The sequence below is a fragment of the Pseudorca crassidens genome, chromosome 1 (genome assembly GCF_039906515.1).
Source record: "Pseudorca crassidens isolate mPseCra1 chromosome 1, mPseCra1.hap1, whole genome shotgun sequence".
NCBI lineage: Eukaryota > Metazoa > Chordata > Mammalia > Artiodactyla > Delphinidae > Pseudorca > Pseudorca crassidens.
In genome coordinates this window covers 12,416,991-12,442,915 of record NC_090296.1, presented here as the reverse complement: position 1 = coordinate 12,442,915, position 25,925 = coordinate 12,416,991, and the positions used below count along the sequence as shown (strand labels likewise).

At 50.6% G+C, this 25,925-nt stretch overlaps 1 protein-coding gene across 6 annotated transcripts in view; it reads left to right on the top strand.

Moving 5' to 3' along the window:
* The window catches only part of RIN3 (Ras and Rab interactor 3), a 121,442-nt gene that overhangs the window by 57,932 nt on the left and 37,585 nt on the right, over positions 1-25,925 (top strand). The window lies entirely within an intron of this gene.

The following is a 25,925-nucleotide window of genomic DNA, read 5'->3' as shown; positions in this document are numbered from 1 at the left end:
CGGCACAGACCCCGGGTGTGCTTTTGATCTCCTGGGAGAAGAGACAGCCATCAGCCTGTCTGCTTATGGTCTTGTGCAGTCCTGCTGCTTATTGAGAGTAGCCAGGCTGTCGGGGACTTCGCTGCCCAGACACCAGGTATCTACAATCCTTTAGAAGTCCAGGAGCCAGTTGTGCTCTTGAATTTCAACACTAACATTAGGAACGTAGCTGAAAGCAGGGAGTTGCATTGTGCTGAGCCTGTTTCACGTCAGCATGTGCTCTAGAAATGGAAGGAGGGAGCGTCGCTTCAAGGGAAGGCTGACCAGGGCGGCTTCTTGGAGGAAAAGGGAGTTGGGCTGGACTGACGGAACGTCTGGAAGTTCTGCTTCCCTCCTTTGTCCCTGTGCTTCTTTCTCCACGTCCCTGCCCCATCTCCAGGGTAATCTCTTCTAGGTCTGCCCAACCCAGCGACAACCTGGCTGCCCCAGGCTTTTGGAACTTGGTCAGGAAGCCTGCACAAGCTCTCTCTACCCCATGCAACCAGGATGTCATGTCTGGCTATGTGTCTCATTTCTGATTAGGAGCCCAAGGAATAAACCAAGGTGTTCGGGATGGAGGAAGCTTCCTTCCCTGGTTTCCTGTCTTCCTCCCATTTTCCATTTTTCATTTTTAAACCTTTAAAAATTTACGCTCAGCTTAGCTGAAAAGAGCAAACCAAACATCCTTTGTGAAACATAACTGTTCCAAATCACGATTCATGTCCATTCACTGTGACTACACAGATGCCATAAGTTTGCATGTGTTTCATTTCGCTTTTTTAATTTTACTCCACTGCTCCCCAAACCTCAGACCCCTGAGATCTTCCCCCAGAGAAACCAGACAACAGCAAGAAATCAGCAGGTCGTGTGTTTCTTTGCCATGTTGCTTCGCTGCTTCAACCTTTGTCCTACCTTTCTGTTCAGTACCTGCCTCCTGAACATGGTGTTTGAGCATGGACCATGGAAGCCACACAGCCTGTGTCGGATCCGAGCTCTGCCTTTTACCACCTGTGTGACCTTGGGCACCTTGCTTAACCTCTCCAGGCTTCTAAGATGGGGGTGATAACGGTGCCTGCCTCCCAGGGTGCTGGAAGGAGGAGTTAGTGTGTCTGAAGTGCTTAGGGTGGATGGTACCCAGAGCACCACAGAGGGTCATAATTGTGTTGTTGTTCTTGCTGTTATAATTGAGCCTCCTGCAGGATTAAAGCAAAAGGAGGAGTGGAATAAGCCGACACACAGGGTTCCAAGGCTCTGGGTAAATCACAGCCCAGCGTGTGGGGCCTGCCTTCTAGTCCCTCATGGGAGGAAGGAGCCACCAACTTCCTCAGTGCTCCCGTGGCCATGGTGGCTGCGGCGGGGGGATGGCCTGAGGAGGAAGTGGGCAAGGGAAAGGCCCAGAGCCTGGAACCGGGACCTTTTGCTGGGGTTCCCCACACAGAGCTGAGGCGAAGGAAGGAGACAAGGGGATCCCCCGAGGTGGCTGGTCAGCCTCATCTGTGACCCCACTCCGTTTGGTCTGAAAGGGAAAGACCCACGTGGACCACCTCTGGGCTTCTGTGTGCTTGGGTCATCCTCTAGTTCCTTGGGAAGCGTTTCTTGGCAAAACTCTGAACCAGTCAGCTCAGGCTGGTTATGCTGTGGTGACAAACAGCCCTGCACTGCAGTGGGCTGCACACACACAGCACTGCACACACAGTAATGTGAGTGTATTCCCCACTCACGTCACCTGTCAGCTGAAGCTCTTCACAAAAACATTTCACTCTGCAATCCGGGCTGAAAGAGCAGCACCCAGCTGGGGGCAGAGGGAAGGGAGAGAAATGGCAGAATGCCAGGAGGGCAGCCGAAAGGATTTACTCAGAGGTGGCAGGTGTCACTTCCCATCACATTTCATTGGCCAAGCAGGTCAGATGGCCAGGTCAGACTCCATGGGATGGAAAGTATGATCCTCCCGCCAGCATGTGACTAGCAGGGAGGGGTAGCAACTATTTTGAACAACTGTTACCATCTACTGCATCCCCGATCCCCTTCTGTGCTGCACCAAGGTGACAAGAAGGCTTTGCGCCGTCTGGGTCACCACTTAGCTTCATCAGGGACCCTCAGAGGCCAGATGTGTGTCTGGCGGGTGGGGGCAGAGAACCAGCAGAAGAGACTGGCTCAGGGGATATAGGAGACGAAGGAGCAGGACATGGGGTAGATGGAGGCTAGTCCCGCCTCCAGGCTCAGCCCTGCCCCTTTATAGCTGAAATTAGCCACCTGGCTGGGGCACACTAGCTACTTTTTCATTAATCTGCACCCTTGAAGATGGTGGCAATGACACATTCATGGGATGGCATTTTCCTGCTGGCCGCCAAATAACAGAAAACCAGTTGGCCCCATCTGTAGAAGAGGAGCTGTGAGACAGCGGCGGATGGTGTGGTCTGGCCCCTACAGGAAGTGACTGCCTGGTACTTGGCCTGAGCCACTTGGCCGAGTTTCGGGGGGCAGCCCCACTTCACTCCCTGCCTGTTCCCTATGCTGGACTGACCCCTGGTTTTAGAAAGGCTGACCTGTCGAACTCAGTTAGGATTTCTTCTTGCCTTGAGCAAATCTCCCACTCTTAGGGCTGAGGTTTTAGGCCAAGTAGTTGAATCGGATAGATACACTTGCACTTGGGAACGGAGCCCACCTCATGGGCACATGCGGTGAATGTTGTGTTGATTGGTGTCGATGATTATCACCGCTGGACTGGGGGGACCTTTTAAACGAAGGAGGGGAGAAATTCTAGATGAGTCCTCCTGGGCAGTAGAGATCTGTATGTACAGGAGGGCAGAGTGTCACCCAAATTGCCTTTGAGGTCCACACGGGAGATTTGCTTTCTGTGCTCTTGGGTTTGACCCTTTCACCAACTGACCCATTATCCTAGAATGAGATTGAACCTGTATTTGGACCAAAATGTATGAAGTCCATAAAAAGGTAAGGAATGATTATTATTAAAGTCAGGTTGGTGTGGAGAAGGCAAGTTCTTGATATTTTATCAGGGAGCAAGTATTGCCTCGTGAGTGAGTCTTGTGCTCTTGTCAATGCAAACCTCTTTTGAGAGCATGAGCTTTGGAAAGGCTGACAGTTCTAGGTTTTTATTCTGTCCCTGTCACCTTCCAATATCAGGCAAGTTACTTAACGTCTCTGTGCTTCGGTTTCCTCATTTGCAAAATGGGAAGATCTGCAGCACAGCTTTTGGAGGATTGATGAGTGAACTCGGGTAGGGACGTGGGACAGTGTTGCCTGGCACAGAGGAAGCACTCAGCATCGTGCTATTGTGACTTAGAATAAGAAATATATCCATGGTCTTCATTCCCTGGCACAGAGCTCCTAAGACCTTTGAAATTTCCTAAGTGACAAGAGCCATAACTGTGTCTTGAGATTCAAAACAAGCCCTTTCAACCACACCTGAGTTCATGTCCATGTGGTGACTTTTGGAAAGTGCCTAAGGATGGGGGCTGGTTGCCAGGGAGACCAACCCTACGATTGGAGCTTTGGAACTTTCGGTTCCACCCCCAACCTCTGGGAAGGGGAGAGGGGCTAGAGGTTGAGTCAATCACTGATGGCCAATGAATTGATCAGTCATGTCTGTGTAATGAAGCCTCTGTAAAAAACCCAAAAGGACTGGATTCAGAGAGCTTCCTGTCGGTGAACACACGGAGACTGGGGAGACTGATGCGCTCAGAGAGCACGGAAGCTCTGCACCCCTTCCTGCATACCTTGTCCTATGCATCCTTTCCATCTGGCTGTTCCTGAGTTATAACCTTTTATATAAACCACTGATCTTGTGAGTAAATGGGTTTCCTGAGTTCTGTGACTCACTGTAGCAAATTAATTGAACCCAAGTGGTTGGAACCTCCAGTCTGTAGCCGATTGGTCACGAGCACAGGTGACAACCTGGACTTGTGATTAGTGTCAGAAGTGGGGGGCGGAGCCGGAGGGGGGAGTCTTGTGGGACTGAGCCCTTAACCCGTGGGATCTGACACTGTCTCCAGGTACATGGGGTCAGAATTGAGTTAAATTGTAGGACACCCAGCTGGTGTTGGAGAATTGCTTGGTGGTGTGGAAAAAACAGACATTGGGATTGCTGTCAGGATGGAGGTAGCTCTAACATCCTAGTGTTGTCTCCTGGACAAAATGAAGATGTTTATGCGGAAAAGCTATCACAGTGTCTGAGTGTAGTAAGCACTCAATAAATACTAGCAGTTATAATTAGCTGTTGAGTAACAGGCAGCTCAGACCTCAAAACCATCACTTCCTTCAGCACCTTGCTTCTGCAGGACTCCTCTGAGAAGTTAATTCATTCTGCTTATCTCACATTGGTCATTACCCATGGAGGTTTTGGTTAAAAAAAAAAAAAAACTAACCGCAATTTGTATCTTTCTGTTTTCAGTAATTCCCTTTTCAGCCTCCAAAATTGGGGTTGGTCCAGGAAAAACTTACATCACCAGCTAGTTTAACTCCAAGAACCTGATTGTAAAACTTTGGTGAATTTGTTTCTGTTTTTTTGAAAATAGATTTTGAATCATAGTGGTGCATATATTTTTTAGCCTTTCTTTTTCACTAAAACATTTTATTATGAGCTTTCTCTGTGTTATTAAACATTTCAAAGACTTTATATCCAATGAACTGCGTGCTGAATGACACTTACGAAGGCTCTGTAAGACATGGCCCCTGACATTGGCCCAGTGGTGAGACAGACACACACGCATTTAACCAGAAATGCAAGCCAGACAGTCCTAAGTGCTAGAACGTAAGTGCGCGCTTTGAGGGTACCAGGAGTTTGTCCTGCTCTGAGACAATGGAACACGGCGGGGAGGTTTTGACAGAGCTGGGAGGAGGATCTAGGACACATGGCCTTGGAGCAAGAGAAGAGGGAAATGGGTTGAGGGGGGAGGGGATGTCTCATCCCAGCACCAGGCCCTAGTGAGTGGCCTCAGCCTGTGTGTACAGTGACTGCCACCTTCAGGGCCTTTGCAGCTTCAGAAAACGTGTCTAAGGGAAAACAGTCCAACTCAACTGTTGCAGAGAGCTGGGGGCCTCTGCACAGCTACCCCTCTTCTAAGGGTGACTACAGAGGGGTCAGGCACCCCCTGGGCTTCCTGTCACAGGAAAGCTCTGCGTGTGGATTATTCATATTTGTGTCTGGAGCTCCCACCTTCCTTTCCAGCTGTTTCTGCCTCCTTCTGCCACCCTCCATGAATAGCTGCTTTCTGGAAGTTCTCTAGCCAAAAACAGATTTATACTGATGTGTGAAAGACTAACACCCCCGTAAAGTACTGCTCCCGGCCATGAGGGTGCGCATCGCAGTTGAAATAAAGTTATTGTACTGATGTTACAGGGGTGGAGCACCAGGCCTCAGCCAGCAAAGAGTGGGAGTTAGTTTGTCCTGGCTGCCCTGAAATAGCAGAGCAGGGGGCACCTGTTCTAGTTAAGGCGCATCTGGCCTCCAGCATCCTCCCACGCCCACCACCCACCCAGGCTGGCTGACTTTCCGAGGAGACTACTTAGGTTGACGGTGAAGTTTCATGATGCATCTCTTTTTTTTTTTTTTTTTTTTTTGCAGTACGCGGGCCTCTCACTGCTGTGGCCTCTCCCGTTGCGGAGCACAGGCTCCGGACGCGCAGGCTCAGCGGCCATGGCTTACGGGCCCAGCCGCTCCGCGGCACGTGGGATCTTCCCGGACCGGGGCACGAACCCGTGTCCCCTGCATCGGCAGGCGGACTCTCAACCACTGCGCCACCAGGGAAGCCCTCATGATGCGTCTCTTGCCTGATCTCGCCTGTTTGGGGCAGTCTCTCCTAGGTTATCTCCACGTGGAGGCCCCCCTTCCCAGAAGAGGAGCAATGCCTGCATCCCCATCTGGCACCACCTGCCCCCTTTCTCTTCTCCTCCTCTGCACTCGCCGTGTCACCCCACCTCTGTGCTGTTCTCAGGGGCTCGAAGCCCACTCCTCCGGGCCTGTCAGTTCTTCTCATTATTCTTTGTTGTCCATTTCATATTTTCATGTCTTACTTCCCTAGCTGGCTGAGAGGGTAGAGCTTGTGTCCGATACAATATCCGTGGTCCCCATAGCCTAGCAGAGGGCAGGGCCACCGCTCAGCTGGTTAATCACACCTCACACTTGTGCAGAGAGACGGCCTGGTCTGGAAAGACTGAGAGAGTGGGCTTTGAACCCAATGGACCCAAATTGAAACCCACCCCTTTGCTTTCATCAGCTGTGAGGTCTTGGCAACATTGCTCAATCCTCTACCTCACTAAGCCTTGGTTTTCTCATCCGTGAAATGGCTTCATAACTGTAGCGATGACTAACTGGAACTGCATACAGTAGGTGCTCATAAAAAGTTAATTGCCTCTTTCCCTTCTCTGACTGCCCACCTTCACCCTTGGCATAGGTCTTGGGGTCAGAAAACCTGGATTTGCATTTAGTTCTTCTGCTTAACTAGCTCTGGGAACTCAAGCAAGGTGTTTGACTCCTGGGCCTCACTTTCATCCACCACAAATAGGGTTAAAAATGCCTCCAAGGGGCTTCCCTGGTGGCGCAGTGGTTGAGAGTCCGCCTGCCAATGCAGGGGACGTGGGTTTGTGCCCTGGTCTGGGAAGATCCCACGTGCCGCGGAGCGGCTGGGCCCTTGAGCCATGGCCGCTGAGCCTGCACATCCGGAGCTTGTGCTCCGCAACAGGAGAGGCCATAGCAGTGAGAGGCCTGCGTACCACAAAAAAAAAAAAAAAGATGCCTCCAAGGAAATTGTTATGAGGAATAGACAAGAAAACATATCTGTCAATTTGATTACTATGTGTCTTGGAATGTTCCTCCTTGGGTTTCTCCTGCCTGGGACCCTCTGCACTTCCCGGCTTGGGTGGCAGGGAAGTTTTCGACTATAATCTCTTCAAATATTTTCTCGGGTCCTTTCTCTCTCTCTTCTCCTTCTGGGACCCCTATAATGCAAATGTTGGTGCGTTAAATGTTGTCCCAGAGGTCTCTTAGTCTGTCTTCATTTCTTTTCATTCTTTTTTCTTTATTTTGTTCCGCAGCAGTGATTTCCACCATTCTGTCTTCCAGGTCACTTATCCGTTCTTCTGCCTCAGTTATTCTGCTATTGATTCCTTCTAGTATATTTCTCATTTCATTTATTGTATTGTTCATCTCTGTTTGTTTGTTCTTTAATTCTTCTAGGTCTTTGTTAAACATTTCTTGCATCTTCTCCATCTTGCCTCCATTGTTTTTCCGAGGTCCTGGATCATCTTCACTATCATTAGTCTGAATTCTTCTTCTGGAAGGTTGCCTATCTCCACTTCATTCAGTTGTTTTTCTGGGGTTTTATCTTGTTCCTTCATCTGGTACATAGCCCTCTGCCTTTTCATCTTGTCTATCTTTCTGTGAATGTGGTTTTTGTTCCACAGGCTGCAGGATTGTAGTTCTTGCTTCTGCTATCTGCCCTCTGGTGGATGAGGCTATCTAAAAGGCTGGTGCAAGCTTCCTGATGGGAGGGACTGGGTGGTGGGTAGAGCTGGGTGTTGCTCTGGTGGGCAGAGCTCAGTAAAACTTCAGTCGTCTTGTCCACTGATGGGTGGGCCTTGTTGGTTGTTTGGCCTGAGGCAACCCAGCACTGGAACCTATAGGCGCTTTGTTGGGGCTAATGGTGTACTCTGGGAGGGCTCACGCCAAGGAGTACTTCCCAGGACTGCTGCTGCCAGTGTCCTTGTCCCCATGGTGAGCCACAGACACCCCCTGCCTCTGCAGGAGACCCTCCAACACTAGCAGGTAGGTCTGGTTCAGTCTCCTTTGGGGTCACTGCTCCTTCCCCTGGGTCCTGGTGCACACAAGACTTTGTGTGTGCCCTCCAAGAGTGGAGTGTCTGTTTCCCCCAGTCTTGTCAAAGTCCTGCAGTCAAATCCTGCTGCCCTTCAAAGTCTGATTCTCTAGGAATTCCTCCTCCCGTTGCCAGACCCCCAAGTTGGGAAGCCTGACATGGGGCTCAGAACCTTCACTCCAGTGGGTAGACATCTGTGGTATGATTGTTCTCCGGTTTGTGAATCACCCACCCAGCGGTTATGGGATTTAATTTTATTGTGATTGCACACACACACCCCATCTCACTGCAGCTTCTCCTTTGTCTTTGGATGTGGTGTATCTTTTTTGGTGATCTCCAGTGTCTTCCTGTCAGTGGTTGTTCAGTAGTTAGTTGTGATTCTGGTGCTCTCGCAAGGAGTGAGCGCACATCTTTCTGCTCTGCCATCTTGAACCCAGTCTCAAGAAAACATATTCAAACATATCTAAAACCTGGCAGAGATGCAAGAGTGAGCTGAATACTACTGCATCCATTCATTCACATGTATACATAGCTAGCATCTGTTGAGCCCTAAGCTCAGATAAGACCAAATGCTGCTCTTAAAAGGGTCACTTGGGTAGCTGAGTGGGTTGAGGCAAGAGTGGAAGAAACAAGGCCAAGTGCTTTCGCGAGCGCTTTGTAGTTCTCACGGCATTCCTGTGCAGAGTCTTGCTCTGGGAGGGGCGCCCCATATTCAGGACTCCTAGGAAGATGTTCCTGGGGGACTCAGCTTTGGGGTTTTTCCCAAAAGGGAAAGCTAACTGTCACCTCTGAGCACTTCTGAAGCACTTCCCAGATTTGCTTGGCTCTGGAAGCTCCCAGACAGCTTCACCACCAGGAACAGTGACAGCATCGTCGGTGTGAACGTGTGCAAAGCCATGGCAGGTGTCAATAAATAGGGTTCTAATCCGGCTCCCTCAGTAACTTGCTGTGTGACCTTTAGCAAGTCACTCAAAGTCTCTGGGCCTCCTGTGAAAAGGGACCCCTGACCTCACCAGGCAAGAGATGGATATAAAATGCCTTAGAAGGATGAAGCCCCACACAGAGAGAAGGCGCTGTTCTTGGTCTGCCTGGCCCCAGACATCCCAAGCACTTGGATAGAAAGCCTCGCCATAGTGGAGGAAAATACATGTTGTTCAGTGTCTCATGCAGCCCAGCTGGCCACTTGGGAAGCCACAGTATAATGCCTGTCCCACCAACTTCTCCTTCCTGCCCAAACTATTTAAGGAAGCAGTCAGAGGTGAGACCTTCTGGCAAGTTCTGTAGAAATGGACTGGTGACTTCAGTGTTTTCTGTGTGTCCGTCTCCCTGGATCTGTTAAGCAGCAGCGAATAGTTTTCGCTGCTTTTATTGGCAGTCCTGAGCCTGTTGCATACATGCTGTGTGCTTATTGCCGTCTCAGCCTTGGTTTTCACAGCGGAAACTTTCAGGGAACTTCCCGTCTTGGGGATGTTCCTTTAATGTAGTCATTGTTCCCAGTCCAAGGTTGCCCTGGGCAACCCCCAGGTGAGATCCAGTTCCTCATTTCTAGGCCCTACCCTTGAAATCTTAGAGCCCCCAGTTATTGGGGAAACTCCCTGTGTACCGGGCCCTGTACCAGACTCGCTGTGTATCAGGCACAAGGTGGGCATTCATGGAAGCTGTTCCTCTTGTCTTCACCACGGCCCTAGGAAGCAGGTGCTAGACCCCTATTTTGCAGCTGACGGAATTGTGCCCAAGGATGGAACAGGGATTGAACCCGGGTCGTCGACTCCACGTTCAGAGCGGCTTCCTCTGGGCCAGGTTGTTTCTTGTCTCGCCTCTCGTGGTCCTCATGCTCGTGGTGCTCCAAGTCAGGGAGTGATGGGGGGTGCCCCTTGGGAGATCGAGCAGAACATCACCAAGTATATGTAAGGACTTTGGAATCGCCCTCAGAGTCTGAGGTCTCAGCTGAGATTATACCCAAGAGCTTTATGTTTATTGCACAGAAGAGAAAGCTGGAGAGAAAGGGGCAGACAGAGGCTGGACGGCTTCAATAAGGACAGCCATGGAGAAGAATCAGTGGGGTCACCTGAGTTCCGGGCCTCTTAACAGTTCACCCTCTTGATGACCATCGCAGGTGGGTTTGTCTCTGAGCCGCGGTGTTGGTGGCGCACCAGAGCCTGATCATTCCAGCCCGTGAGACTGCTTCCCAGCTCTGCGCTTGAAATCAACATGGTGGGACTATTTACATCATGGAAATTGGCAAGTGCCGTAAAATTGGGGCTTTCTGTCCCTGGAGAGCCGGTGGTTAAACATTACCGGCACACCACTGCTCAGTTTCCTCATCTATAAAATGGGGACAGCAGTGCCCACCTCATGGAACCATTGGGAGGGGATGTATGTGTGAGCATTTTGCAGACTAAAGCATGATGTGTGTGTAGATGTGATGTGTGTATTTATGTAGTTTGTTGTAATTCTTACACAAAAAGCTGTCTCTTTAAGAAGGGGTGGGGCTATATCTTTGCAGAAACAGGAAATAAGTTGGAACCAGGGAGTGGTACAGCAGGTGTGGCATAGATTCCCCGAGGAATCGGGAGTCATGTGAGACTATAAACCGATCCTGGGATAACATTTGAGATCGTGAGGTCCTCTCTAGTGGAAGCCTGAGGGGCTCCTTCGTACTGGCTTCAGGGTTGCAAGGACCAAAGTCCTGTCAGTCACTGAGAAGACATGGTGGAGTCCACAGTTTTCTTTGTGGCAGTGGCAGTGGCTGTAGTTTTGAAAGAGCCGACACATAGGCAGCCCTGGATGTAAAGGCTCTTTGTCGCTTACTCGCTGGTTGAACCTGGGCAAGCTCCAGAGCCTTTTTGAGCTCGGTGTCCTCATCTGTGACATAGGGGTTTGGGGAGACCCGTGGAGAGGGGCTTGTGGGTCTTGGCATCCCCGGACTGTATGTTGAATTTGTGTTGGTTCCGCTGTCTCCTGGGGCTCCCTCAGAACTCCGTTTTCACAACACTGTCTTAGGATTCCAGGTGGACCCCTGGTCTGCAGAATGTGGCTCAGGGGTTGGTACAGGAAGCTCCCTCTGTGCAGCCTGACCTAGAATGTTCTCCCTGTGCCTCTTCCTCTACTGAGTTATGACATGGAATATTTATTGCGAACTTTGCTGGGTACAGTGAGAGATTCTAAGGAAGTGGGATGCTGAGAGCAGCCATTCCCTGAGCCCTTTATATGAATTAACTCATTTAATCTGTATATCAGCTCTAGGATACAGACACTATCATGAGGCAGATTATAAATAGCTGTGCTTTTTTCGACACTCCTCCCATCAAGAGGTGGGGGGCTATGGCTCCTCTCCTTGAATCTGAGTCAGGCTGGGACTGCTTTGGGCAATAGAATAAGGCCAAAGTGACACTATGCCAGTTCCATGTGCAGCTTTTTAGAGAACTGGCAGCTTCTGCTTGGACTCTGGGAGCCCTGAGTTGCCATGTAAGAAGTCTGATGACTCTGAGGCCACCATACTGGAGAGGCCCAGAGATACATGGACAGGGAGAGAGGCCCAAGGAGGCCTACTGAGTCTAGCCTTCCAGCTGTGCTTGCCAAGGCACGGGCATGATTAAAGGCTTCCTGGACCCTCTGGACCAGACCAGTCCCCCGCTGAGTATCAGCAAGTGACCTAGTCAGTGCTAGGAGCAGCAGAAGAGTCTTCCAGCAGAGCCCTGCCCAAATTCCTGACCCAGGAAATCATGAGCTACAATAAGATGGTGGTTGCTTTATGCCACTAAATTTTGCAAGTAGTTTATTGCACAGCAGTAGATACCAGAACAAGTACTGTCCTATTTTACAGATGAGGAGACTGAGGAAAAGAGAAGCTAAGTGGCTTGCTCATGGTCACACGCTAGTAAGTGGCGGGGCCAGGATTTAAACCCCAGCAGCCTGGCTCCCCAGCACGTTCTTGGCACTGTGTCATACTACTTGCTCTTAACTTGAAAACATGGCTCTGCTCTCAGGGAAACTTCTGTCTCCTTTGGGTGCAAGGATCACACACACTACATAATTAGAGAATCGCGTGAGACATTTCACTTAATTCTTTTACTCAATTTAAGAACACTAGACCCTAGGGATACAGAGGTGATGACATTAAGAAAATGTTAGGATTTTACTGCCCTCAGAGGAAGGACCCCACCCCACCCCAACGCTGGAAGAGGGTGAGTGAGACCCCAGGGGGCCACCTCTGGGGAGTGAGGACATGTGAGCTGTGTCTTGAAGGATGAATGGAACTGTCCCGTTTGGATGAGGGAGGAAGAACATGTGAAGTGGTGGGACGGGATGTGCAAGGACTTGGAGTTTCAGGATGTTGGGGTCCGTCCAAGGGACGTGGTGTCAGCTGGAGTGTAAGGTGTGCGGAGGGAGGGACAGGCAGAGAATGGGACCACTGGCCAGAGCTGATCACAGTGGGGCGTGCACCCAGGTCTTGCCGCTCAGCCTTTATCTAAATGGCCACAGAGAATGGGGCCAGGCTGGGGGCAGTGGGGAGGAGATCTGACGCTCCTTTTAAACAGAAGTCCCGTGCCACTGGGGGCAGCATGGAGGCTGGAATGCAGGGGAGACCCCCGGGGGCGGACACCAGAGGGGACTCGGCAACGATTTAGGGGCAGCATGTGGGGCGTGGAGAGGAGGGGCCCCGGCCAGAGATATCCAGGAGGAAGACTGACAGCCCAGCTGGCAGAACTGGTTGAGGAGGGAAGAGGATCCTATGTGTGGGGAACCTGTGGCAGCGTCACCCCAGATCCAGGGGAAGGGTGGTTGGAGGGGGTGACAGCAGGGAACACGGGAAACCACCATGCCAGCGAGAAAGAAACCCTCCACCATCACCCCGGTGCCTGGAGCAGCGCCTGGCACATAGTAGGTGCTCAGTAAATATTTGATGAATGCAAATTGAATAAACCCCTGGGTCCAGGCCTCTGGACGGAGGGCAGAGCCCGGGGTAGAGATCTGAGAGTCTCCAGGGGTGAGATGCTAAGCCTGCATTGTCCCTCTGTGGTGGTCATGTCCTGTGGGTTCAAGAGGCCCGTTTCCACCTCTGTGCTTAGAGATAAGTCCACTCTTCTTACTGGGCGGTAAAAGTGCCATGTGGTAGTTAAAGGGGAACTTGAATTAGATGACGGGCTAGAGAAACCTAAGACTCTGAATCTAATTGCCGGAGGACTTTGAGCCCTGACCCCCAGTAGGTCACGGGAACATCCCTGTGCCCACAGAGATGCTTCTTGCGGCGGCAGCGGCAGCAGCAGTCGTGTCCCTTTCCCTGTCCAGGGGCATTTATGATGATTCAGGAGAGCTCCCAGCCCTGTGCCTGCCGGGGATTTGGGGAATGGGGGCGGTCTCCTGCATTCAGAGCCAGTGAGGAAATAGAGGGTCAGAACACCAGCCTTCCTACTGATGGACTGATTTGAAGGAAGCAGTTTGACCTACAGCTGAATTCAAGTGCCCTAGCATCACGCCCCTCATGGAATTTGTTCCCTGAAACCGCAGGCCTCCCCCTGGCAAGGGCCAAGCCTGCCCCGGGGCGCTTACACCAGGGCAGGTGAGAAGATAGCTGCCTCCTGAGGCCAGCTGGCTGGGTCTTTACCAGCAGGTGTTTCAGTAGCATCTCAAAGCAAGTGAAATGTCGGTTGACTTGAGACCGGTCCCTTGTTCTTGACTCCACACTCAGTGGCTCTGCGCTGCTGGGGAAGCGGACTGGAATGTGATTCCTGTGAGGCTGAGGTTGTGGATTCTGAGTCCTAGCGGACACTCCGGTCTGGCATTCAGTTCGGTTCCAGCGCTGATGTCAGGCACCCACCACGTGCGGGCAGCTCTAGGTGTCGGCATCCACAGGGCCCCTGGGTTCCTGCCGGTTGTCCTAGGAGCACAAGCTGGTTCTCCCTCTGGTGCTGGGTTTCTGAAACTCAGCACTCGACATTTGAAGCTGGATCATTCTTTGCTATGAGGGGCTGTCCTGTGAACTATAGTATGTTTAGCAGCATCCCGGGCCTCTGCCCACTAGATGTCTGTAGTACCAACCCCTCCCCATCCCCCCCAACAACCTAAGATGTGTCCATGCACTGCCACATGTGCCCTGGGGTAGATTTGCTCCTGGTCAAGCACAGCCGACTAGTTCGGCAACCATGAGCCACGTGAGACTACTGAACACTACAGATGTGGTGAGTCTGAATTGAGATGAGCTATACCAGATTTTGAACACTTCGTATGAAAAAAAGAACGTGATGTGTCTCAGTAATTTTTTTATATTTACGGTTTGTTGAAATGATACTATTTTGAATATGTTGCGTTAAATAGAATATATTATTAAGATGAATTTTACTATTTACTTGTTTCTGTTTACTCACATGGCTATGAGCAAATTTTAAATTGCACACGTGACTCGAATCATATTTCTACTGGACAACAGGGTCTAGACAGCCAGCGGCCTGGTGTGCTGGGTGAGGTCACGGGCTGCAGAGTCAGGCTCGCTGCAGGTCACATCCTGGTACCACTTCCCAGCTCTGTGACCTTTGGTGAGCCACTTAACCTCTCTGGGTCTCACAGCTCTCATAAGTGGCAGTCACGTTCTTCTAGACCGCAGATAAAAGTTCCGAAACTCTGAGGTGGGATGAACCTTATAAGCTCCTGAAGTTGAAGCTGGGTTGTTTTCTGGGTGGGGTAGTTTCTCGATGGGTCCTCCGGTGGCCCTCAGGGCTGTTCTTGCTATCAGGGTGGTGCCCTGGGCCACCTCCCTTTCCGCCTGTCCTTTCTGCTCCCAGAGAGAGCCATGTTTGTTCATGATGGGTACAATCAAAGATGCCTCCCCGCCCCTACAGTCTGAGTAGAGGAGCTGGCTGATTGCTTTCTCAGCCTTGCAGCCCGTTCCCTGTGGGTAATTCAAGCCCTGGGATGGCGGGCCTCTGCTCAGCATCTCTCCTCCACCCCTCCCTGTTCCTTCCCCCCAAACACCTCCCTGTTTCTTACTCTTTATTTAGTCTTCCCCACCATTTGGCAATTCGCACATCTGTCCAATGTCTCCCCTTCTGTTTCGGCATCTGAACCTATAAATAGTTCCCAGGCAAAGTCCCATCTGCATTGTGACCATTCATCCTGTATTCCTTTTCCCAGACCGAAATCCTCATGTACACGGTTGCTAAATACGGAAGTGCACCATCCAATGAGAGGAATCTCTTATTACAGCTTGGACAGTGTGGTGGCAGTGGCTGCAGATGTGGCTGCCAATGTGGATTCAGAGATAAGGCTTTCAATAATGTCAAGACCGGTTAAACACAGGGGGTGATCCAGGCGAGGCCCTGGATCTGGGAAAGAAGAAAGGGCTGGCCCTTGCTTTCTGGGATCTTCATTCTGGGCCAGAGTCAGGCCTGTGAACACATCATGATGAGGTGTAGTCATGCTCTACGTTGGAGCGTGTGTCCAGCGCTGGGGCCAGAGGGAAGGGAGCATAGTTCTGTGCAGGAAGCCCTCTCCGAGGGTAACACGGGGCCTGCCTGGTGACTGAGGAGGTGTGTGACCCATGGGAAGGTATCTCTGTTAGCTGATAGGTGAGGGAGTCACACTGAGTGCATTTGGGTGTGAAGCACCGGGATGCCCTCCCTCTGCCCCACGCCACCTCTGCTGAACAAAAGGTGCCTAGTGCTCCAGGCTCCCAGGCTGGTGGTACCTGCTCATGGCTGGCTGTGCCCTCGAGCCAGTTACTTCAACTCTCTGAGCCTCAGTTTCCTTGCTTACGAGGATAATGGAGTTGCCATGATGATTAGAAATACAGAGGCTAGAACACAGTAGGCACTTGGTAAATGGTAGATGATATTATTATGGTGGTTGTTAAAACTTTGAAAACGATAACCCTCTGTTAGTAATCAAGAGGCTCAAATTTGAACAAAGCCCACACTGCGAAGTTGGAAGAAGGGGGCAGAACAACAGTAGTCCAGGCTCAGAATCTAGATTCCAGAGAGCAACAGAATCGAACTGCAGAAAACACCCAGGCCAATCCTCTTTCACTGGTGCTGCTCACCTTCCCTGGACTCAGTTTCCCCATCTGTGCAGTGAGGGAGTTTGAACCAGAGCTGGCTCTAAGGGCCCTTTCATTCTGACTTTCAATAGTTCCCCATCCACTGGGAGGCATAGTTGAGTGTGCTTGGGTCTAGTCGGGGCAAATTTGGGGTGTGGTAGAGAACTCAGTAAAAAGACATTGCTTCCTTTTACATCCTAAAATTGTTAAGATGAAATCAAGAGGACATTGCACCTTATGCCGAGAACAACCAGCATAGATGGCCATGACTCATACCCAGGGCTGCCATGGACAGTTGCCCAGCTTGTGCACTGCTCAAAACTTCCGGGTAGGATTAAATCCGGCTGACATTCTGCTCGTCAGGTTGTGCAGTTTTGTGCAGGGCTGCAGCCACCTCTTTGCTCCCTTGCCAAACGCTGTAATGGGGCACTGGGAGCATGTGGAAGTGGCCCCCTGCTTGGGCCCCTGGCCATGGCTGCTAGATCCTCCCGTGTTCCTTTCCCATTGGCCTCTAGTCAAAGGTACACAGGGCAAAGGTACACAGGGCAAAGTTGCCGTGCCCCAACTCTGAACAGAAGGCCCTGCAGCAAGTCCTGCCCCCAGGGGCCCATGGCTGATGGGGGAGACTGAGGGCTAAGGAGGGATAATGTACACTGAGAGGCTTCAGGGCTGGTGGGGCTGTGCGGGATTTACAGAGGACAGGCTGGTAAATAGACAGGGAAGGGACTCCAGGGCCAGCCAGTGAACCAGGGGCTAAGATGCCCACCCTGGACCAACAGTAAGAGCCAGGGACAGAGAAGGGGAACTGCTTTCAGCACATTTGCAGATCATCATCCTCTCCCAGGTCCCTGAGCTCTAACTCGCCGCCCTGCCCTCCACTCCCCACCCCAGACCTTCCAGACCTCTGTGTCATCTTTGGCGGAGGGGCTGCTATTCCTCCCTCAGGGCCTGCCTGTGGGGTACCACTCAGCCTCTGCACAGCCAGCGGCAGGGCCCGGGAGGGCCTCAGTTACTCGTATCCTCACTTGGCCGTTAGAGAAGTCAAGTCTCAGAGACTTGAAGGCTTTGGTCTCCAGGCTTGTGGGGGATGGAACCAGGAGCCCCTGCCCAGTCGGTACCGTCTAGGTTTGGGCTTTGCCTGGAACGGGAACAGGAGTTTGCCCCGCTCCGAGCTCCAGTCGTTGTATGGCTGGGCAGCAAGTCAGCTCCCAGAGCACAGGAGATCTGCTGCCTGGCGCTGGCCTGTTTGTTCTCACTTCTCCTGGCAACTCTCCTTCTGCTAGAGCCAGAGCTTCCGGAAGCCCTAGTCCAGCAGCACCCTTCCTTCTGGAGGGGGTAGAGCCATTCTCCCATTTCACAGGTGACCCAGCTGCACTGCAGCAGCATCTTGAAGTAAGTGGTACCAGAGCTGGGCCTGGAGTCACGGGGTCCCCTGGACTCCAGAGAAATTGCCACTCTCCCCACTTCCACCCCTGGGAACGGGGCAGGTAGTTTTCATCTGTCACAGAAAATTGGGCCTGATGATAGCAGCAAACAGTCCTTTTCCTCCTCAGCCACAAACTGTCCAGGTGGTGGCTCCCTTGGCAACCATGGTGTTGCCGTGCAGCGGTGGGTCCCACGAGCCAGAAGGCACCTGTGACCTTCCAAGTGGGGAAGGAGCTGAGGGGGCATGGGAGGGACACCTGGAAGAATGGGCTTGGCCTCACCTGTCCGGCCCGCAGGTGACCCCCCAGTCCTGCTCCAGGTGTGAACCACTCCCCAGCCTCTGGTCACATTGGCTTTCTATCCCCAGGCTCTGCACTCCTGGCCTTTTCTGTCAGGGACCCAGCTTGGTGACCTAGGGCCCCTTTTAGGAAGTGGGATCAGAATCCACTAGCATCTGTCTTCCAGCCCATTCAGGGTGATCCGTTTTAGAGAAGGTTGGCTCGACAGCGTCACATAAGGCTCTGGAGTGAGGCCACTTCCTGGGCCCAGACTTCCCCCAGCCAGATGTGACGGCCTTTTCTGAGAGGCCCGAGACCCCATCTCTTCTGCCAACACCGGCCCTTCCTGTGTCCCTCTGGGGACACTGTCCTTCCCGGGCAGTTCTCATCCATCTGGGAATGTGTCCATTCCATAAACGCACAGGCCTTGCTGAGTACAGGGTTTTTTCTCAGATAAAAATCAATGAACATCTCTCCCACCCTCACCCAACCAAATTTTCAATCATAAAAGAGGATGAGCGGGTTGTTTAGAATCTCTGCCCCTCAGGAAGGAGTTTCAGCTGGGTCCTGTGGCCAAAACCACCAGCCAGTTCCCTGTCACCCTGCTCACCGTGAGCCTTCCTCTCGATTTCTAAATCCATTTCCCCTTATTTCTACAGATATGAGCACATAAATATCTGTCAATGGTTGAATACATAGTGTCCTAGCTAAAGAGTAACTCTGACCCAGCCCTTCCAATGAGGGTCATACCTGGAGATTTAGGTATAATTCCTGTTGTCAACCGAACTGTGTTTGAACAGAGATCTCTTAGGTTAACAAGGGCGTCTGCCAACGAGGAGGACGGTTTGCGTTTCCTGAGTGATCTGTACATTTCACAATTTTAATAACTGTTGGCAAGGCATACTTTCATTCGCGTTTTTGTGTGACCATCTTTTCCTCATCAAAGCCCAGGGTCAGCTTAGGTGAACAGATGCTTATCCTTCACTTGTTAGTAAAGACAAATCAGACCCTAAAGAAGGCACATGCCAATAGCCATTCTCTGCTTAAAATGAACATGATGGGGCTTCCCTGGTGGCGCACTGGTTGAGAGTCCACCTGCTGATGCAGGGGACGCGGGTTCGTGCCCCGGTCCGGGAGGATCCCACGTGCCGCGGAGCGGCTGGGCCCGTGGGCCATGGCCGCTGAGCCTGCGCGTCCGGAGCCTGTGCTCCGCAACGGGAGAGGCCACAACAGTGAGAGGCCCGCGTACCGCAAAAAAAAAAAAAAAAAAAAAAAATGAACATGATGTAGAATGTCTCACTTGTCGATTTCACTCACCTCAGTCACTAGGAATGTGTGGTAATTAAGCCAGGCTTGGCTAAACTCTACCTTTGGACCAACTATGAAGAAAATGTCTGCAGAGGGACTTAATAGTGCCAGTAAGATTGCACAGGGGACTTTGGTCTAGATAAGGATAATAACGGGTTAAAGACCCCTCATACATTAATTATAACAATAGATACTGCCAAATGCAAAGAAGAGTTGACTGTTCATTAAAGCAGGCTGGAAATATCCCTACGGAATCATTTATGCAGCACCAGCTGAGTGCTTACTATTTCGCAAACTTGGACAGTATTCATTTTTTTCATTCTTTTTTTTTAAAATTTTTATTTATTTATTTGGTTGCGTTGGGTCTTAGTTGCGACAGGCGGGCTCCTTAGTTGTGGCTCACTGGCTTCTTAGTTACGGCATGTGAACTCTTAGTTGCAGCATGCATGTGGGATCTAGTTCCCAGACCAGGGATTGAACCTGGGACCCCTGCATTGGGAGCGCAGAGTCTTAACCACTGTGCCACCAGGGAAGTCCCATTTTTTTCATTCTTAACATAAAATTTGAAAGACCCTGTTCACAGATGAAAAGACAAGCTATAGTTGGGAGAAAATATTTGCAAATCACACATCTGACAAAGGCTTTGTAACTATAACATAAAGAACTCTCAGGGCTTCCCTGGTGGTGCAGTGGTTGAGAATCTGCCTGCTCATGCAGGGGACACGGGTTCGAGCCCTGGTCTGGGAGGATCCCGCATGCCGCGGAGCAACTAGGCCCGTGAGCCACAACTACTGAGCCTCCGCGTCTGGAACCTGTGCTCCACAACAAGAGAGGCCGCGATAGTGAGAGGCCCGTGCACCGCGATGAAGAGTGGCCCCCGCTTGCCACAACTAGAGAAAGCCCTCGCACAGAAACGAAGACCCAACACAGCAAAAATAAGTTAATTAATTAATAAACTCCTACCCCCAACATCGTCTTTAAAAAAAAAAAAAGAACTCTCAAAATTAAAAGCAAGCAACCCAAATAAAAATGAGCAAAGGATCTGAATAGACATTTTTCCAAAGTATATATACAAATAGCCAATAAGCACATGAAAATGTACTTGACATCACTAATCCTTAGGGAAATGGAAATCAAAACCACAAGTAGATATCACTTCACACCCACTAGGATGACTCGAATCAATAAGACAGACAAAGTACTGGCAAAGGTGTGGAGAAAGTGGAACCTCATCCATTGCTAGTGGGAATGTAAAATGGTGCAGTTGCTTTGAAAAACAGTCCCGCAGTTTCTTAAACATGTAGAGTTACTGTAGGACCCAGCAATTCTACTTCTAGGAATATATCCAAGAGAAATGAAAACATATGTCCATATAAAAATTTGTACACAAATGTTCAATGCAGTATTTTTTGTAGTAGCCAAAGAGTGGAAACAACCCAGATATCCATCAGTGATGAATGGATAAACAAAATGTGGTGTATCCGTCTAGCAGAATATCATTCATCCATAAAGAGGAATGCAGTGCTGACCCCTGCTGCAACGCGGACATGGACGAACGTGGATGAACATTTAGCATGATGCTAAATGAAAGAAGCCAGACCCACAGGGCCACATACTGTATGACTCTATGTATATGAAAAGTCCAGAACAGGCAAATCCACAGAGACAGAAAGTAGATTAGTGGTTTCCAGAAGCTAGGAGGAGGGAGAGGTGGAAAGTGACTGCTGATGGGGACAGGGTTTGTTTTGGGGGCTAATGAAAGTGTTCTAAAATTGATCGTGATGATGGTTGCACAACCCTGTGAATATACTAAGATCATCATGCCCTTTAAATTGGTGAATTGTATGGTGTGTGAATGATATCTTAATTAAACGGTTTTTAAAAATTCAACATTAAAAGAAACTGTCCAATTAGAAAATAGGAAAAGACATGAATAGACACTTGAGCAAAGAGGATGTACACACAGAAGGGCATGCGACATCTTCTTGAAATGCAAATTAGAGAAATGCAAATGAAAACCACAATGAGATATCACTCTACACCTAGTGGAATGGCCACAGTAAAAAATAGTGACAACACCCAGCTGGCGAGGATGGGAAGAAATTGAATCACTCCTTCATCGCTGATGGGTCGTAAAATGGTACAGCCACTCGGGAGGGCAGTTTGGCCCTTCCTTTGAAAATGAAGGGGAGACTTACCATGGGACCCAGCAGTTGCACTCTTGGGCATATACCCCAGAGAAAGGAAAATATATTTTCATGCAGAAGCATGTACATAAATGTTCCACGGCAGCTTTGTGCATAATAACTAAAACCCGGAAATTCCCAGATGTCCTTCCGTGGATGAATGACCAAGGAAGCTGTGGTACATCCAGACCATAGGTTACTACTCAGCACTAAAAAGGAACGGGATATCGATTCACTCAGTAACTTGGATGACCCTCGAGGAAATTATGCAGAGTGGGAAAAGCCCATCCCAAAGAATATGTACTGCATGACTCCATTTACGACATTCAATAATGTCATCACAGAGATGGAGCAATTTGCTAAAAGCGCCATGCCAGGTGCTGGAGGTACCATGGAGAACAAAAGATACATACACGGTTCCTGCCTTGGCAGTTCATTTGTATTATTGAGTGATAAAATGGAATTTCTTAAAACAAAGCATCTTCTAACGGCTTTCGGTTCTTCATGGATAGCTGACGTTGAGATTGTAAATGCTAGAAGCCAGGCCGGCGTGTGTAGACCCGGCGTCTCCACCTTGTCCCGATTCAGCCTTGATGGTGAGTCATGAGGTGAAAAGTTTCCTTTTCTCTAGGCAGGGACAGAGCCCCAGTGTCGTCACCTGTTGTCACCTTGGGACTTAGCAGGTGGGTCTGGTCATTCTCTCTCCTCACTCTTTGAAAGCGGGATGGTTTAGACAGGGTCTGGCGTATTCCCACCGCGGTTTCTGCTGAGGAGGCTGGAAGCTGTATACAGTGGAGGAGTTGCTGCTCAGGGATGCAAAGGTGAGCAGAGGGGAGCCGGCATCTTTGTTGGGAGGACCCAGCCGGCAGTGGCTGACACGGGGAGCTTGTCAGCTGTGCCCGCAGTGCTGGGAGGGGCACCGAAGCAGCATGAGTGAGAGGACTCTGGAAACCCATCGGCTTCTGAGAACAATTTACGGAGAGATTTAGGAAATTCAAGAAAAATTTAGAGACTTTACATATATGCTCATTATAAATGCTCATATATGCTCATTATAAAAATCCCAGAAAAACGTAATACAGGAAGTGAAATTCAGTCCACTCTGTATGTGTGCATTTTCTTTTTTTTAATAATGGCTTTATTGACATGTTTTTATTCCATGTATTCAGTATCATACAATTCACCCATTTAAAGTGTACGATTCAGTGGCTTTTGGTATATTCAGTTGTCTAGCCCTCACCAAGGTCAATCTGAGAACATTTTCAACACCTCAGAAAAGAAGCCCCGTGTTGCACAGTGTGAATGTACTTAATGCCACTGAACTGTACACTTAAAAATGGTTTAAATGCTAAACTTTGTTTTTCGTAGTTTAGCACAATAAAAAAAAAAGAAACTCCATCCCCTGTCCCCTGTCCCCTTTCTCCTTAGATAGGATGTACTTTCTATCTCTGGACATTTGGTTCACTCTTGATTCTGACACCAGGAGGCCTGGTCAGCCCAGCTGTCCTTCTCAGAGCCTTCCCTGCGTGCCGGGCGCAGGGCTGGGCACGGTGTAGGTGATGGGCAAAGTGAGACCCGTTCCTGTTCTCAGTCTCACCGTCTGAGAAGCCTCGGCGCACGTCACAATGTGACCACATATCCCCTGCTTCCTGAGCCAGAATGTGTGATTAGGACAGTACCTCCTGCGTGTGGCTTTCCTGTGGGAGAGGTCAGGGTACCAGCAAGGCTTTGAGGCAGAAAGTGGACCTGGAGCTGATCCCTCAAGGCAGGGAAGGGGGAAGCTGGATCCTCTGTGCACGAGGAGACAGCACGAGCAAAGGCCCGGAGGCCAGCAATCCCAAGTCGAGGTTGGCAGGGTTGGCTCCTGCTGGAGACCAGGGAGAATCTGTTCAAGGCACTCTCCTGGCTTCTGGTGACAGCCAGCAATCCTTGGCCTGTAGCTGTATTCCAGTGTCTGCCTCCATTCACATGGTCTTTTCCTCTCTGTGTCTGTGTCCCAGGTCTTTACCTGTCTTCTTTTTTTTTTTTTTAATTAATTAATTTATTATTTATTTTTGGCTGTGTTGGGTATTTGTTGCTGCACACAGGCTTTCTCTAGTTGCGGCGAGCAGGGGCTACTCTTCATTGCAGTGCACGGGCTTCTCATTGTGGTGGCTTCTCTTGTTGGGGAGCACGGCCTCTAGGCTTCAGTAGCTGTGACTCGCGGGTTTCAGTAGTTGTGGCACACGGGCTTAGTTGCTCCGCGGCATGTGGGATCTTCCTGGACCAGGGCTCGAACCCATGTCCCCTGCATTGGCAGGTGGATTCTTAACCACTGTGCCACTAGGGGAGTCCTACCTGTCTTCTTATAAGGACACCAATCATTGGATTTAGGGCCCACCCCATGCATTCTGACCTTGTGTTAACTTGATTCCACCCGACAAGACACTCTTTCCAAATAAGGTCACATTTATAGGTACCTGGGGTTCGAATTGAAAAGTATTTTTGGGGGGACACAGTTCAACCCACAACATGTGGGTACTTTACTATCCTTGTTATACAGCTGAAGAAACCGAGGCGCAGGGAGGATAAGCAATAATGTGCTGGAGACACGTTCACACTCAGGCTGTTTGGCCTGGGCGCCTGCATACAACCACCAGGCCAGGGCAGGACACAGGGCGGTCCTGGAAGCTGAGCTCTACCACCACCCACCGGAACAGAGGATTGTCTAACTCTTACTGGTTTGCATTCACCTCTGCTCCAGGACAGTGGGAGGCTGCCTGTCGGGACTCCCTCAAGTCCCAGGTGTCCCGTTGGGCCCCTGCAAGGAAGACCCTGATCTACACAGTGGGAGGTCTGAGACTCTAACCAGATGCCCCTGGGGGCCTCTACTCCTCTGGGGTCTCCCTCCCAGACAGACTTTTAGCAGACATTTATTATCTCCCAAACCGCATGCCACACACTGTGCTGGGCACTGAGGGAGACTCAAATGCGGGCCAAGCCCTGGCCCTGGCGTATAGGGGCTCCCCCGGGTGTGTCCTTGGTGTGCAGGGATGCTATTCCCACGAGCAGGACGGGAAGGTACGAGCTGGGGGCTGGGGCAGAAGAGACCTGGTTACAAAGAAACAGACATGAGCCTTGACCATTGCTTGTGCTTTTTCACTGTAAAAATGTGATTGGGTCGCTAGAAGTTTGCTTGGCCCCAGCTACAAAAATGAATGCGCCCTGGTCCCTGCACCCGAGGAGCGGACCAGAGTGGGGTAAACTAAGTCTAAAGGAGCTGCAGGCTTTATAGAAAGTGCCAGGGGCACAGCAGAGGGAGGGACTGACTATCTTAAGGGTTTAATCTGTGTCTGCAGAGGTCAGACCATGTCTCAATGATGAAGAAAACCTGCTAATTGTTGAGCAGGCCCGGCATAGGAGGCTAGGCTGTTTGCGTGCATCATCACTAATCCCCCCTTGAGGGATTCTTGAGAAAGGTCTTTACATTCCCATTTTGCAGTTGGAGATTTCTCTTTACCTCTCCCAACTACGGGAGATCTTTTGGCCAGTTTGTGCTGCTTCCTGTGGAGAGAGTGGGCGATGCACTAATGTGCCACTAGGTGGCGCCATGGGCTGCCTCATGGCCGTTAACTCATAGAGGGTGGTAATTCCATGCACTGATGTTTCCCAGACTTGTCCTTTATGGGCATCTTCCCGGTACCTCCGAGTACTGTAATCTATCTAATATTTTTCTTTAAACTCCCTTTTAAATTTTTATATCTATCCTAATGGGATACCATAGTCTCTTTGCCATAAATGATGAATGTAATCTTTTAAAAAATCATGTTAACTGTGTAGAACAGTGCAATAGTATTAGAAGGAAGGAATGTATTAAAATAAAGCTATTAGAACAAAACGTGTTGGTTCATGTGTCCCCTGTGGCCATCTCGCAGATCACCAATGCAGCGGAAAGCTGTCCTAGGCTTTGAAAATAGGACAGCAGGCTGCTGTCACCTAGATGCACGAGTGTTTAGGGTTGGAAGGGCTCCTTCCCTTTGCAGGTGGAGGATCTGAGGTGCTGAGAGGGGAAGGGGTGTACCCAGCATCACACTGCTGATCCCAGGATTGGAGCCAGGCCTGGAACCTGGGTCCTGCCTTCCGCCTCTGCCCCATGGACGCTAGAAGAACCTCAGGAAATTGGAACTGAAGTGTGATGCACACATATTTCCTGGCCCCTCTGAGGCCCAAGAAAGGACACTGTGGGGTCCCACGTGCAGGGAGCATCACCTGTTGGGCATGTGGAACCCGGGGACGAGAGTCGGGAGGGGAGCGATGCACAGATGCTGAGATTCCTGAGGCGCAGCTCACTCAGGTGCTCTGGGCCCCTTGCCCTGGGGCTCTGCAGCAGTGCACGGTGTAGTGCCACGCTTTCCTCTGGGCCGTCCACCCCAGCTTCGGGCACTGCCTGCCATACCCCGGCGCCCTGCCCCTCCGAGCAGCCGTGTCCACCCTGGGGTGGGCTCTTTGGCAAATGCTTTGACCCCTCTTCCTTGTCAAAGCTGGAAAGTATTGGGGTCACCCTCACTCTTGGATTACATGTGTAATCAAACCAAGTGGGGTTCTAACAGGCCCTGGGGTTCTTGGGTAAAAGGCCAGTGGCCCCAGTCCAGCACCCCTGGACCAGTGAACCTCCTGGAGGCCACAGCAGAACAGGGAACCTGTCCTCCTGCTGGCCCCTCACAGCCCTCAGAATTGTCAAGTGGAGATGACCTTGAAAGTTTAATTCAAGACTGTTTTTTGACCACGCTGTGCAGCTTGCAGGATCTTAGTTCCCAAACTTAGTTCCCTGGATTGAACCTGCGCCCTCAGCAGTGAAAGCACCGAG